At 37.5% G+C, this 13,278-nt stretch overlaps 1 pseudogene; it reads right to left on the bottom strand.

Annotated features, from left to right (window-relative positions):
• Nucleotides 1-201: 201 nt before the first annotated feature.
• LOC129145246 (glyceraldehyde-3-phosphate dehydrogenase-like) lies at nt 202-8,248 on the bottom strand (annotated as a pseudogene).
• Between the last annotated feature and the right edge of the window lie 5,030 nt (nt 8,249-13,278).

Raw genomic sequence — 13,278 nt, 5'->3', positions numbered from 1 at the left:
GATGTTATGCCCAGTCTTCCATAAATTCACACTCATGAATAAGTTTTCCCATGTTTGGAAAGTGTTGTGAGAAACAGTGCTGACCCATGGACATCTTTTCAGGAAAATATTTTAAGACCATGTTGAAACATTTTGACTTAAAATTTTCATTCCTCAAAATGATATTTCTTTCTTTCTTTTTTTAATCACAATGGACCAGTCCTATTTAGTTATCAAACTGGTTGTGAATTTAGCTGTTTCCACACTCAGAGACTTAAATAGCTCATTTCTCTGAGAGTTACTGAACCATTTCTTGGCAACACTGGTTCTAAAAACAGATGCAGAGCATGAAAAGATCTTTGAAATGCCACAGGGAGCTTCATTTTATGGTCATAAGCCCTTAGGTTTAAAAGCAATTCTGTACCAACATTGACAACGAAAATTACAAGCATCTTCCTGTCTCTATTGAAATATAGAACTATAAAGATCAGACAGCCAAAACAATTCAGTGTTTAACACTAAACCCCTGATGACTATTTTAGGTCAGGGCCAATTTCAGAAACTTCCCATCCCTTGAAATTTCCTAAGATTTTCTATTAAACATAGATTCATTTAGTTTCCTCATTTTACAGTAATATTATTTTTCTTTGCCAAATACAGTGTACTTTATTGAGATACATGACAAGGCAGGCCTCCTTAAGCTTCCTGCCTTCTCCAGGGAGTCAGGGTTGGACTGTGGCAGGTCAGGAGCATTTAGACTTTGGACGAGTCGGGAAAGGACTCTCCAGCAATGGAAGGTGCCTCTCTTCCACTTTTTAATTTTTTTTAATTTTAATTTTTTTTAAAGATTTATTTTATTATGCATACAAGAACTGGGGTACAGGCCAGAGGTGTGTGAGTGGGGATGAGAGGATTCACCAGAAATAGAGTGGGGAACAGAATAGGCAGATTGACTGAAATATACTGCTAATGGGAGCAGCGGGTGAGTCAGGAGAGGTCTGCTGAGCGATGTGGGTTGCTCCCTGGCTGGGGATTGAACTCGTGCTGCGGCAGCTGCGGATAGCTTCATAGTTTGTGTCTTAACCCCTTGCGCCCCCAGGGAGGCCCTCTTCTACTTTTTAAAAATATATCCAAAAGGGAAAGTTTTTTATATAAAAAGGGAATGGAAAGTAACGGATGCTTGTACCGAGACAACAGGCAGAGAGTTGCTTTGGGAAAGAATAGCCTGCATAGTCACAGATGAACAGGAGAGCTGCTGCCTTGCAAAGGGAAAAGTTTCATGAAGAGAAATGCCTGCATGGTCACAGGTGAGCAGGAGAGCTGCCTCTCTTCCTCTTGTGCTGGGGCTGACAAATTTCCTCTGGGTTTTCCCCAGAGTTGTAGATGGCACAGAGACTGAGAAATTTAGCACTGGTGGTCCAGGGGGCTCTAACTCCTTGGAGACCATGTTGACCATGAGGCCCATCATCTTGTTGCTATAGCCAAATTCATTGTCATATAAGAAATGAGTTTGACAAAGTGTGCATTGAAGGCAATGCCAGGCCCAGCATTGAAGGTAGAAGAGTGGGTGTCACTGTGAAATTGCAGTAGACAGCCTTGTTCTTAAAGTACCCCTTGAGGGTCCCTATGATGTCTTCTTCACGATGTTCTTGATGTCATCATATTTAGCAACCTTATTCAAGTACCAGGTCAGATCCACAACCCACATGTTGGGGTAGAGAAATGGATAATGATGCTAGTCATTTTCCCATTCAGTTCAGGGAAGCCCCTCAGCCATCATGCCACAGCTTTCTCAAGGGGCCATCCATAGTCTTATGGGTCGAGCGATGGCATGGACCATGGTCATAAGTCCTTCTATCATGCCAAAGTTATCATGGATGATCTTGGCCAGTGGGAGAAGCTATTGGTCATGTAGGAGGTATTTCTGACAATCTTGAGGGAGTTGTACTCCTCATGGTTCATGCCCATCATAAACATGGGGGCATCAGCAGAAGGGGCAGAGATGATGACCCTTTTGACCCTACCTTTCAAAAAAGCCCTGGCTTTCTCCAAGGAAGTGAAGATACCAGTGGACTACATAACATATTCAGCATCAGTACCATCCTGGAAGATGGACGTAGACTTTTGTTGATGACAAAACCCTGGTTTTCCCCAGGGTTGTAGATGGCACAGAGGCTAAGAAATTTAGCACTGGTGTTCTTAATAGGAAACACACAATTGGCTTAGAGGGTAAAACAATATTCTGGTAGGCTTTGGTCTTTCACAGAAAATGGAAACAGAAGAAATTATCAATATCAGGACCTGGGTAGCCAAGCCAAGCCAAGACTTCCAAACATAAGGTGCATGGGTCTATGTCTACTCCAACTTCCAAGCAAAAAATTGAGTGTATATGTGTCTTCCTAGCAAAAGGGTCCTTCCTGGTTCATAGATCCAAGAATAGGTTAAAATCCTGTGGTAGAGAAAATAACTAAATCATTTTAGACTAGACTAAGGAGAACACCAAATACACTTATTTATATATATACTCAAGTCTGAGAGTTCTCAAAGCCATCGCTGGAAAGTTACAACATGGATTCACAGCAGAGGCAACTGAGTACTGGTTTTATGCTCTTCTTCTTATATTTCAGATTATTTCCAAAACAAGGCCCTGGATCAAGTATGCCCCTAGGTTTGCTCAACTGTCTTCTTGTACACATGCTTAAGTATTCATCCCTTAATATTAAACCTCAGAGTCCTTTGCTCATTTAAGAGGAGACAGCAGGAACCAAAGTGAAGAAAATACAGGAACTTTTCTTTGGAACTGGGCAGTAATGAGCAGTGCCTGACTGAATATCACCATCTTTTCACTGACTTTTCCTTTTTAGTTCCTGAAGATATATTAGAAAATAATCTTCTCTGAAAATGTGCATAACAATTCCAAACACACACACACACACACACACACACACACACTTCTAATGCATTGTGTTTTCAAACATTCTAGGTTTAGTTCAACTGCCAGATGAACTGATTGACATGTTCACCTTGATAGCCAGGTGAGCATTCCTCTAATCTTGGTAGTGTGACAGCCACTGAGAGCTGCAAATGGTGCAAGAACCTTGAGATCACCTGGAAAGGCAATTCCATGAATTAGGTCTTCCAAGCAAATGACACCAAATTTCTCCAGGTTACTTCTTAATCACCGTGATTTCTGTCAAAGGGATAGTTTATTCTTCACCTTGGCTTGTCCATGTTTCAAGATGAGTTTCCTCAGATTTGGGAATTCCCAATGAGTTGCCAGACAGACTTCAGATTTGGATATTCCCCAGATCACATAGGTTCCACTGTATGAAGCATTTATATGGTTTTAGGGGTCACTTTGACAGGGACTCCACTGAAAATCTTTTTCAGGCTGTCTTGCAGTAATCCTCTGCACCAGTAAACTCACTCCATTAATTATTTGGATGAATACAGCAAAGGCCAAGGAATATTTATCTAGTATTGCCAAGCCATGAGGATTCACTCTAGTTGTCTGAGATGAAGTTGGTCATGCTGTTGCCTATAGGACTTATGTAACAACCATTCTAGTTGAACTCTTTCCCTTTCCTCTGCTTCTTTTCCAAAAGTGACTGCTTTTGGGAGTTGGTAAGGCTTCCTCTTTTTGAGGAAATTTTCTGAAACCAAAGGGATTTTTTTCTTTACTCTTGCTGTACTATTTTTTCCAACACAGTGTGGCTGCACTTGCAAAGCATTACCAGGCAGGGAGGAGGAGAACAACTCTGTTACCAAAGAGAAGTCTGTTCTAACTCATGTCTGGACAACCAAGACCACCTGTGCCCACTCAGCAGCCTTGAAATGCTGAGATCTTGCTAAAGGCTGCACACCTTCTTTTGCACAGCTTCCAAGCTTTTTAAGAGTCTGGATTTTCGGATTTTTTTTTTTCTATTTTTGTAAAATGTGCCTCTAGCTTTTGAAGAGATTGACTTGAGTCTATAAGTGGTGGTAGTATAGATACTTTAACAGTATTAACTGTTGTGATTCATGGACATGAAAAGTCTTTCCAGTTTCTCAATTTTTGGTGCATACCTCTTTCATTTCCTTGGTTCAAGTTATTCCTAAATATTTTATTATTTTTGGTGCTATTATAAATGTGATTGCTGTCTTTATTTCTTTTCAAATGGTTCACTGTTCATCTGTAGAAATGCAACTGATCATTTCATATGTTGATTTTGTATCTTAAAGCTTTTACTAAATACTAAGTAAATGCTAAATACTAAGTATTTTTATATTTTATATTTATATATTTTATTTTATTTATTTTATATTTATATAAGTATTTTTATATTTTAACTAAATACTAAGTATTTTACTAAATACTAAATTCTAACAATTTCTGACAGAGACCGTGAGGTTTTCTAAATGTAAGACCATATCCTCTGCAAATAGTTGCAGGATTATTCAGTAATGAGTAACTGTGAATAGCCAAAGATACAGATTGAATTAAACAATGAAAATTATTCTTAGCTCATTTTCAGCATCACCCCTCTCATTTTCAAATTCTTCCATCATTTACTTATTAGTTCACACAGTTAATGAATCAACTGAACAGTTGTCCTACAAGAATTCTTGTGCTGATCTTATCAATAATGAAATTGAGACAGATTGAAGCAGAATCATTTCCCCAAGATATCTAATGAATCAAAGCCAGAATTCCTGTTTCTTGGTTCTTTCCTCATTTCACTACTCCCTCCTCCTCTACACTCCACAGTAATCTCCAGGATTACTCTGTGAGTACTCATCAACGTGGTTTAATTTTATGAGGATATTTTTTAACCATTGAAATTAATTTTATTAGATAGACAAAATAAATTAGAGATTTGTCAGAAAGCTTTCTGTGTAAACATGTTGAACTAATGTCTTTCATTTTTGAAAATATAACTTTTAAAAAAAATTTTAATTTATTTTTTACATCTTGTTCATTTTTAAACAATGCTTTCTTCCCCCCCACCCCCTCAGGTGTAGTCCCCATAGAATTTCCTTCCCCAATGCACCTGTGCACCATCACCTCAGTCCCCTGTACTCCTCCCTCCCTCCCTCTGATCCCTCTCCCTCCTCCTCCCCTGCAGGATGTCTCTGATCTATAATTGTCTGTTTTTGCTTTGTTGTGTTTTGTACTGTGTAAAGGCAGGAAGGACATAGTGCAGGTTTTCTAATCCGGCAGATGGGGTAAAGGAGGAGAGAGTCCTCAGCCTTCAGTGGCTTTTGCAGGCTTTTATTGGGATTTTACTGGGTACACAGCAGGCAGGGGTGCTGGGGGGCTGGAAGGCCTCCCAGCCCCCAGCATGTCTTCACTCTATCTGGGCTCTCCGGCATTCTCTGGTGGTCTCTGCTACCCTGATGGTTCTGCTTCTCTGCTTCTGCTTCCGTTATCTATCCTAATGGTGGGAGGACAGAAAAACCTGATACTTTTTACCTTACCCTACATACTGTTATTATTTTTTTACACTGATGTCTTACTTGGTTTCTCTATATTCCACTATAAGTGAAACTGTCCAATATTTTTCTTTTTCCTTCTGGCTTATTCACTGACCATAATTCCTTCTACCTCCATCCACGTTGCTGCAAATGGCATGAGTTTTTCTTTTTTGATTGCTGAATAATATTCCATTGTGTATATGTACCACATCTTCTTGATCCAGTCATCTATGAAAATATAACTTTAAATGAATGTAAAACATTTAAATATACAGTGAATTTCGCTTAAAATTTGGAGTACTATAGTTAACTTCTGCATTATCCTTGTTCTTAACTAAAAACATTACTTATGCAGTCGATTGCAATTAAAATATAAAGGGAGAATTTATTAATTGTATTTATTAACTCTAGATGAATTCACACATGCAATAAAGTGGATAATTAAAGCAAATATCTGAATAATTTCATGTTAAAAATTGGAATTTGGGACAACCTAAATTACCTGATAATTGTTATAATCTGCCTTCATTTGCTAAATACAATAATTCCCCCCAATTATGGTTTCACTTTCCATTGTTTTAGTCAGTGGCCAATAGTAAAAATATTAAATACTATAAGACATTTTGAGAGAGAGAGAGAGAGCGCAACCATATTCACAGAAGTTTTATTACAGTATTGTAATTGTTCTATTTTATTAACTTATTTTATTTTATTTTTTTAAAGATTTATTTATTTTTTTATACAAGCACTGGGTACAGTCAGAAGCGCGGGAGGGTGAGAGAATTCACCAGAGCCAGAGCGGGGAACAGAACAGGCAGACCGATGAAATACACTGCTGAGGGGAGCAGCAGGCATGACAGAAGAGGTCTACGTGCCATGTGGGACCCTTGCCTGTGGCTGGGGATGGAACTGGCGCTGCAGAGGCTGTGGGCAGCTTTGCAGCCCAGTGCTCAACCACTGTGCCACCAGGGGAGGCCTTTATTAACTATTTTAATGTCTTCCTGTGGCTAGTTTATGAAATAAACGTTATTATGAGTATATATGCATAGGAAAAGACATAATACATTATGAAGTTTGGTACTATTCACATTCAGGTATTCACTGGTGGTCTTGGAACATGTATTCCCTACAGATATGGAGGGATTATTGTATTGATTAGGCTCCAAGTTTTCAGTTAACAAAAAAGACTAAATTGACACAGGTGCAGAAGAAAAGGTTAGCTCAATTTAGAAAATCTACTTTGATACAGTGAAATCATTTTACAGACATTATTTACTTTTTATTATATATTTAACATTTATTTTTAACTAATATTTATATAAACATATTTATATAAATAACACAGTACACACACATACAGACAAAGACACAACACAACACAAACCTCAGCAACTCATTAGGAAAATAAGTCATGGTTCAAGGAATCACCTGTTTTTAATGTAATTTTACTCAAATAATATAATTAATGTAATTATATTCAAATATTTACTCAAATATTTTGCAAGGGAGGAACAAAACACCTTTATTCTCTGTCCTTTCAGATTCTCTAACTGGTTCGGTGAACTAGACTAACATAGGCAAGTTAACAAGATTACACATAAATTTATTAATACATTATTTGTAGATGTGGGAGAAAATTTAGTGATGAGTAAATCAAAGGGTCAAAATTTGGGACTTAGATAGTTTTAACAAAGAACGACTACATAGAAGTGACAGAACAAAGGAAAAGCACTTTGAGTTTCTAGGGATGGCAAATTGTAGGAAGGCAAACATATGGTGATATTGATGCTAAATGAGTGTTAACTAACTAACTAGTTCTGATTGTGTAGATTCTTTCTTGGTGCCTACTTATCCCCATGGTAAGATTGTTATCCTCTTCCTGTGCAGGAAGTGGGACTGGGAGATACTTTCACAAGATGAATTTAGTTCTACATTCAAAAAGGGGGAGGGCAGAAAGTTCATTTTTTGTCTGCATTTTCTCAGTTGCCGATCAACACAGACTAATTCTTTTTTTTTATTTTTATTTTTTTAAAAGATTTATTTATGCATACAGGAGCTTGGGTACAGGCCAGAGGTGTGGGAGGTGAGAAAATTCACCAGAGGCAGAGTGGGAACAGAACAGGAGGATTGACTGAAATACACTGCTGAGGGGGAACAGTGGGCCAGGCAGGAGAGGTCTGCTGTGCCATGTGGGCCAGCTCCCTGGCTGGCTGGGGATCTAACTCCTGCCATGTTGCAGTGGCTGCCCATCGCTTCATAGTGCTGAGACTTAACCCCTTGCACACCAGGGAGGCCCAGTACAGAATAATTCTTATGCCAAAGTAGTGTTTTTTCGTGTGGCATACTCTGAATATATGAATTTTCACAAGCTGAACATACTCAGAGTAACTAGACCCCATGAAAGAAAGAAAACATAACCAGCACCCCAGAAACTATCTCAGGCGCCTGCTAGTCACTCTTTTCCAAAGGTAACCACTACTGTGATTTCTAAAGTCTTATTTTTATTTTTATATAAAATAAAAAATATAATATGTATTATTTTATATTTGGCTTGTTTGACTTATTGTTTGAGAATCACCTATTTGTAAAAGGAAAAATGATATTCACTTATTGTTATAAGTGTGTATTCTTGAAAATCTATTGGTTGTTACTGCTAAGGGAAGGATTGTTGGTAATGCAGGGTTCTGGGCTGAGATCTGAAGTCCTGGGTCTGTTTCTTTTGTATCTCTAGGCAGGAATCTTGGCAAAATCTCTCTTAGTTTCCTCATTTGAAAAATGGGTATAGCTATGTGTGTTTCTATAGTACCTTGATCATAGACTATGGGGATCTAATGAGGTAATTTATCTGAAGAATATTTCTTGAGTACATTTTATGTTTTGACTGCTTAAAAACATTTAACTGAAAGATACAATAAAATATATTAGGAGTTTCCAGGGTATAGTTGAATACTTGTTAATACTTAGAATGTTTTCCAGGTCTTTTTGATGTTATTTTCAAAGATGGAAATATATGCATTTTCCAAAGTCATGAAATGAGGCATCTTTCTCTTGCTTTTGACAATGGCTCTGTTACTGGAATGGTATGTAGTAATTTTCCTCTTTGACATATATCAATTTTATTGTCTTCATATAGTATATTTTGCCTAAGGTATGTTATATGATCATCACATTGTGTTTCTTTTGGCTTTTACTTTTATTTTTTCATTATTCTGTTGTGTCTCACAGTTTTTTGAAATTTTGATGCATAAATTTCAGTAATTAGAATTTATACAGGAAAAGGTATACTACTTCTCTAAAATCATTCAAAATTCTAATGAATCTCCAACAGGACACAATCTGACTTCTTAAAGGTACATTCAAAGAGCATATAATTTGGAAAAGCAAAGCAATTTCACCTGATTATGTTCTTATATTACCTCATCTAGGTTTAAAATCTCTAGGTTGGTGAGAGAGTCCATCCTAGATATTATCAAACTCCTCTTGTTATACCCAAGATTTTACCTGTTGTGGGTTCTCAGAATATCTGCAATGGCACTTTTTAGTCCAGTCTATATTGGTCACTGCTGATGTACTGATATCTGATGTCACTGCATCAGATATCACATGGTCTCTTGATTGCAAATAGCAATGGTAGACAAGTGAACTTTATTGAGATTCCCCAGTAGCTTTAGCATCATGGTTCAAGTCATTCCTTTTTATCTAAGATGCCTTGTTTGTGCACTGGGGAGAGAGGGGTTGCCATAAATAGTATTCTGAATCAGGTCTTTGTCCTGTTGCTTAAACTCCTTCATTTGTTTAATATATTGAAAACAAAACTGTAATATACAATTGTTGACTTCAGCTTTAGTCTCAAATAATCTTGAATTAGAAGACACAAATGAAGAAGTGAAAAATTAGAAATCAGGGCCTCTGTGGTGGCGCAGCGGTTGAGCGCTGGGCTGTGAAGCTGCCCGCAGCCTCTGCAGCGCCCATTTGATCCCTGGCTGGCTGGCGAGAGTCCCACATGGCGCACAGACCTCTCCTGCTGCACCCGCTGCTCCCCTCAGCAGTGTGTTTCGTCAGTCTGCCTGTTCTGTTCTCAGCTCTGGCTCTGGTGAATTCTCTCACCCTCCCATGCTTCGGACTGTACGCAATGCTTTTATAAATAAAGAAAGAAAAAAGAAAAATTGGAAATCATAAAATGCATATTAACATCTCATTAAATTATTTTGGCATTGGAGTTATTTTTCCCAACATGCTACCATAGTTTTTGTGAAATCAAGAGAGGAAGAAAATCCTTGGAACCATATACTGGAAATCAGGCTGGGGAATCAACAAATAAATTATAAAAACTGGAGGTTGTATAGATGGTACAGGGTTCTATAGAATAGAATAAACCTGTACATATGTACAATGTAAAAATTGTTTAATTTGATTGTTTTCCATGGCTAATTTAGAGATTTTTTTCCTTTTCTTTTTAGGCTAGTGGTGGTGCTTCAACTGAGCTGCGGGTGACTTTGCAGCCCAATCGCTGTGCACTTCTTGAGTCAGCACAGGTTCCCGGCCACACAGTTATTTTTGATCATCATGGCAAACTAGCTAATGAGTCATCAGAAAATTATGCAGATCTTTCAAAAGAATTTGTGGTTTTTGTCAAGGTAAAATGGAACAGTCATTAAAGTTGATATTGCTAAATACCGGCTTTCTTCTGTTGTTTGACTAAGTTTTAAATTGAGTCATAATGGGGTAATGAGGTCTCTTTCCACTAGGTGGCATTAATGTCTATTGCTATTATATTTACCGAGATTTTGAAAGGCAATAAGGATCATAAGATTAGTACCAATGAAACTGATGGAATCCTATGTTTAACTGAAGTCAGAGGTTAAAACTATGGATGGGAGATTGTTGTAAAAATTGAGGAATCTTATATTTGGGATTCAATCATATGTGTGTGTGTCTAGTATATACATATGTGTATTTAACTTTTCTAGCAATTAGAATATTTATACACTTTGAGTGTTGTATATATTTGATTATTTAATAAAACTTAGTATCTTTCTTTATAGTATGTGTTTGTGAATTTATCCTAAAAAAATATAATTTTCTTATATCATGTTAACATAGTAGATGTCATTTTATGAGTTTGCCTGTTTTCTGCCAGGCACTATGCCAGGAGCTTTACCGTATGGAAGACTAAATTAGTCATCATAAAAATATTGATAGATATTGTTATCTGTATTTTAAACATGAAGAAAAGATTTTCAGGGAAAAATCTTAATTAGTGGCCTCCTCTGGTGGCGTAGCAGTTGAATGCTGGGCTGGGAAGCACTCTGCAGCTCTGGTTCGATCCCCGGCCACTGGCGAGGGTCCAACATGGCACGCAGACCTCTCCTGCCATGCTCGCTGCTCCCCTCAGCAGTGTGTTTTGTCAGTCTGCCTATTCTGTTCCCCGCTCTGGCTCTGGTGAATTCTCTCACCCTCCCACGCTGCTGACTATGCCCTGGTTCTTTCATAAAAATTAAAAAAAAAATCTTTATTAGCAGAACTAGTAAATTGTTGCACCTCCCCCTGCAGTGACCCTTAGGGCTAATGGCTTTCACCACGGTCCCTAGGTCCGGCTGGGCAAGGAACCAGCGTGCAGGAGGAGAACAGCAAAACTCCCTGAAGCAAGGGGAGAACAGCAAAACCCCCTGAAGACATACCTGCTGCACCTCCCCCTGCAGTGACCTTTAGGGCTAAGCCACGGTCCCTAGGTCCGGCTGGGTAAGGAACCAGCGCGCAGGGGAAGAACAGCAAAACCCCCTGAAGACATAGATAAGACGGAAGCCTGTTGAAAGATAATGACCACCAGGAGCCACTACAGGAATGCTGTCCGCAGGGAAACTTATCTCACCTTCTCAAGGCCCACAAACTTTATTCTAATACAACTGTCTCTCTAAAATCTTTTCTCTTTCTAAAATCTTTTCTCTTTCTCTGTCTAAAAAGGTCATTGGTTTGCTGATTAAAAAAGAACATATGAAATCTAATAACTAGGCTAATTCAAATGAAACGTACTAAACTCTGTGTATTAATAGAACTGTTAGCTTAATAATTTCTCTGTTGTATGCTTAGCCTTGTTAGTATTAATCTTAACGATAAAAATATTACATTGTGAAAAGTAAAATTCACCCGTGCTAATTAATAGTAATTTAGTGGTAGTGAGTAGTTTAAACAAAAAGTAATCACATAAAATAAAAAGAAAAATTAATAGCCTAACTACTTTAGGAATGCGCCTGGGTCCAGATGAGAATCACTGCCCTGTCAATGATAAGCTAAACCTATAAGCAAGCTGATTTCTTCACTGATGTTCGCCATTCCTATGCTTTTAGAAAAACATATATATACTGGTCACCAACTCAAAGAAAATTACACTCAGATTTTCACTCTCTTGAAGTGTGTCTGTTTGTCATTTCTTTCACCGATGCCCTGACCACCCTGCACGCTTCTCTCAACCCTGAGGCGGCCTTATCATCTACTGCTGTGCTGGTCTGCGGCAGTAAATGATAGATCATGACTCAAATCAAAGTCATTTATCTTCAAAATATTTTATGATTATGATAAAATAAATACTTCAAATTATTATTTCCCCCAAAACATTTTTTAATAGTTGCATAATATTCAAATGTAAGATATATATTTATCTATGGACATTTTTTTACTCTTTAACATTTGATGAGGCCAGCTTTACTGTAATATCAAAGCCAGACAAGGACATAACAAAAAAAAGGAAACTACAGACAAAGGTACTTTAGTCTATATGTTCATATATTGTACAATATGGTTGTAGCCCCTCATGTACATTCATCTTAATCTCTTCATTTGTTACTACAAAATATCCTTTGATATAGGTGTTTAGCCACCATCTTATTTTTTTTTTCTTAGCTTAGATAATTCAGAATTAATTTTAAGGGTTAAAGTATGAAACCTTTAACATGCTGGGAATGTAGTATCAAATTTCTTTCCAGGAATGTGTTTGTTTTTAATCCTATGAAAGTTAAGCCAACCATGAAGTTAAGGAATAGATCATATGACCACCTTCAATTCTAACCAGAGTTTGAGGTTCCTTGAGACCACCAATAAAGTTTGGTAATTCACTAGACCAGTTCAACTCTCACTGAATATTGTTATACTGTGCTTGCTGTTATTACTCAAGTTTATAGAAAGGATACAGATTAAAATCAGCTATTGGAAAATATACATCGGACAGAGTCTAGGAAAAGTACCGATAGTGAAACTTTTAGTTGTATTCTCCCATGAAGTCAGCACAGCTTTGTGTTCTCATAATTGATATGTGACTGTATGTGTGGAATATTTCCAATCAGGGAAGCTCACCTGAGCCTTGGTGCCCAGAGTCTCTTGGGTTTCATTGTGTAGGAGGGCTGATCTCAATCTCTAACCTCTCAGAGGGTCAGCTGAAATATTACGGCTCAAAGCTCCCAACCTAACTCATATTTTTACTGTCTGCCTGGTCCGAGATCCCAGGGAAACAAACACACTCCAATCTGGCATGATATTTCAAAGGTTTAAAGATAACTCTCAGAAGTCAAGGGCAAAATTCAGATCTCTAAAGTTAAAATTTATTACTACCTGACTCTCTTTGGTGGTATAGGAGTGTCTATCTTATTAACCTCAGCGTTGAGTATGGTCCTTCAAACAAACAAACAAACAAACAATTGGCAATTTCCTAAAGAAATAAACATCTAATATTATTAGCTTAATTTTTCTTGTTTTACTTATGTGGATAACATTTTCTTATGTTTATTTACTATTTTTTTTGTCATTTGTGACTGTCTTTTTTTCAATTCTCTACATGTTAGTGTATTCTAA

Source organism: Talpa occidentalis, unplaced genomic scaffold, assembly GCF_014898055.3.
Source record: "Talpa occidentalis isolate TD23 unplaced genomic scaffold, MPIMG_talOcc4v2.1, whole genome shotgun sequence".
Taxonomy (NCBI): domain Eukaryota; kingdom Metazoa; phylum Chordata; class Mammalia; order Eulipotyphla; family Talpidae; genus Talpa; species Talpa occidentalis.
This window is presented reverse-complemented; position numbering and strand designations above follow the sequence as displayed.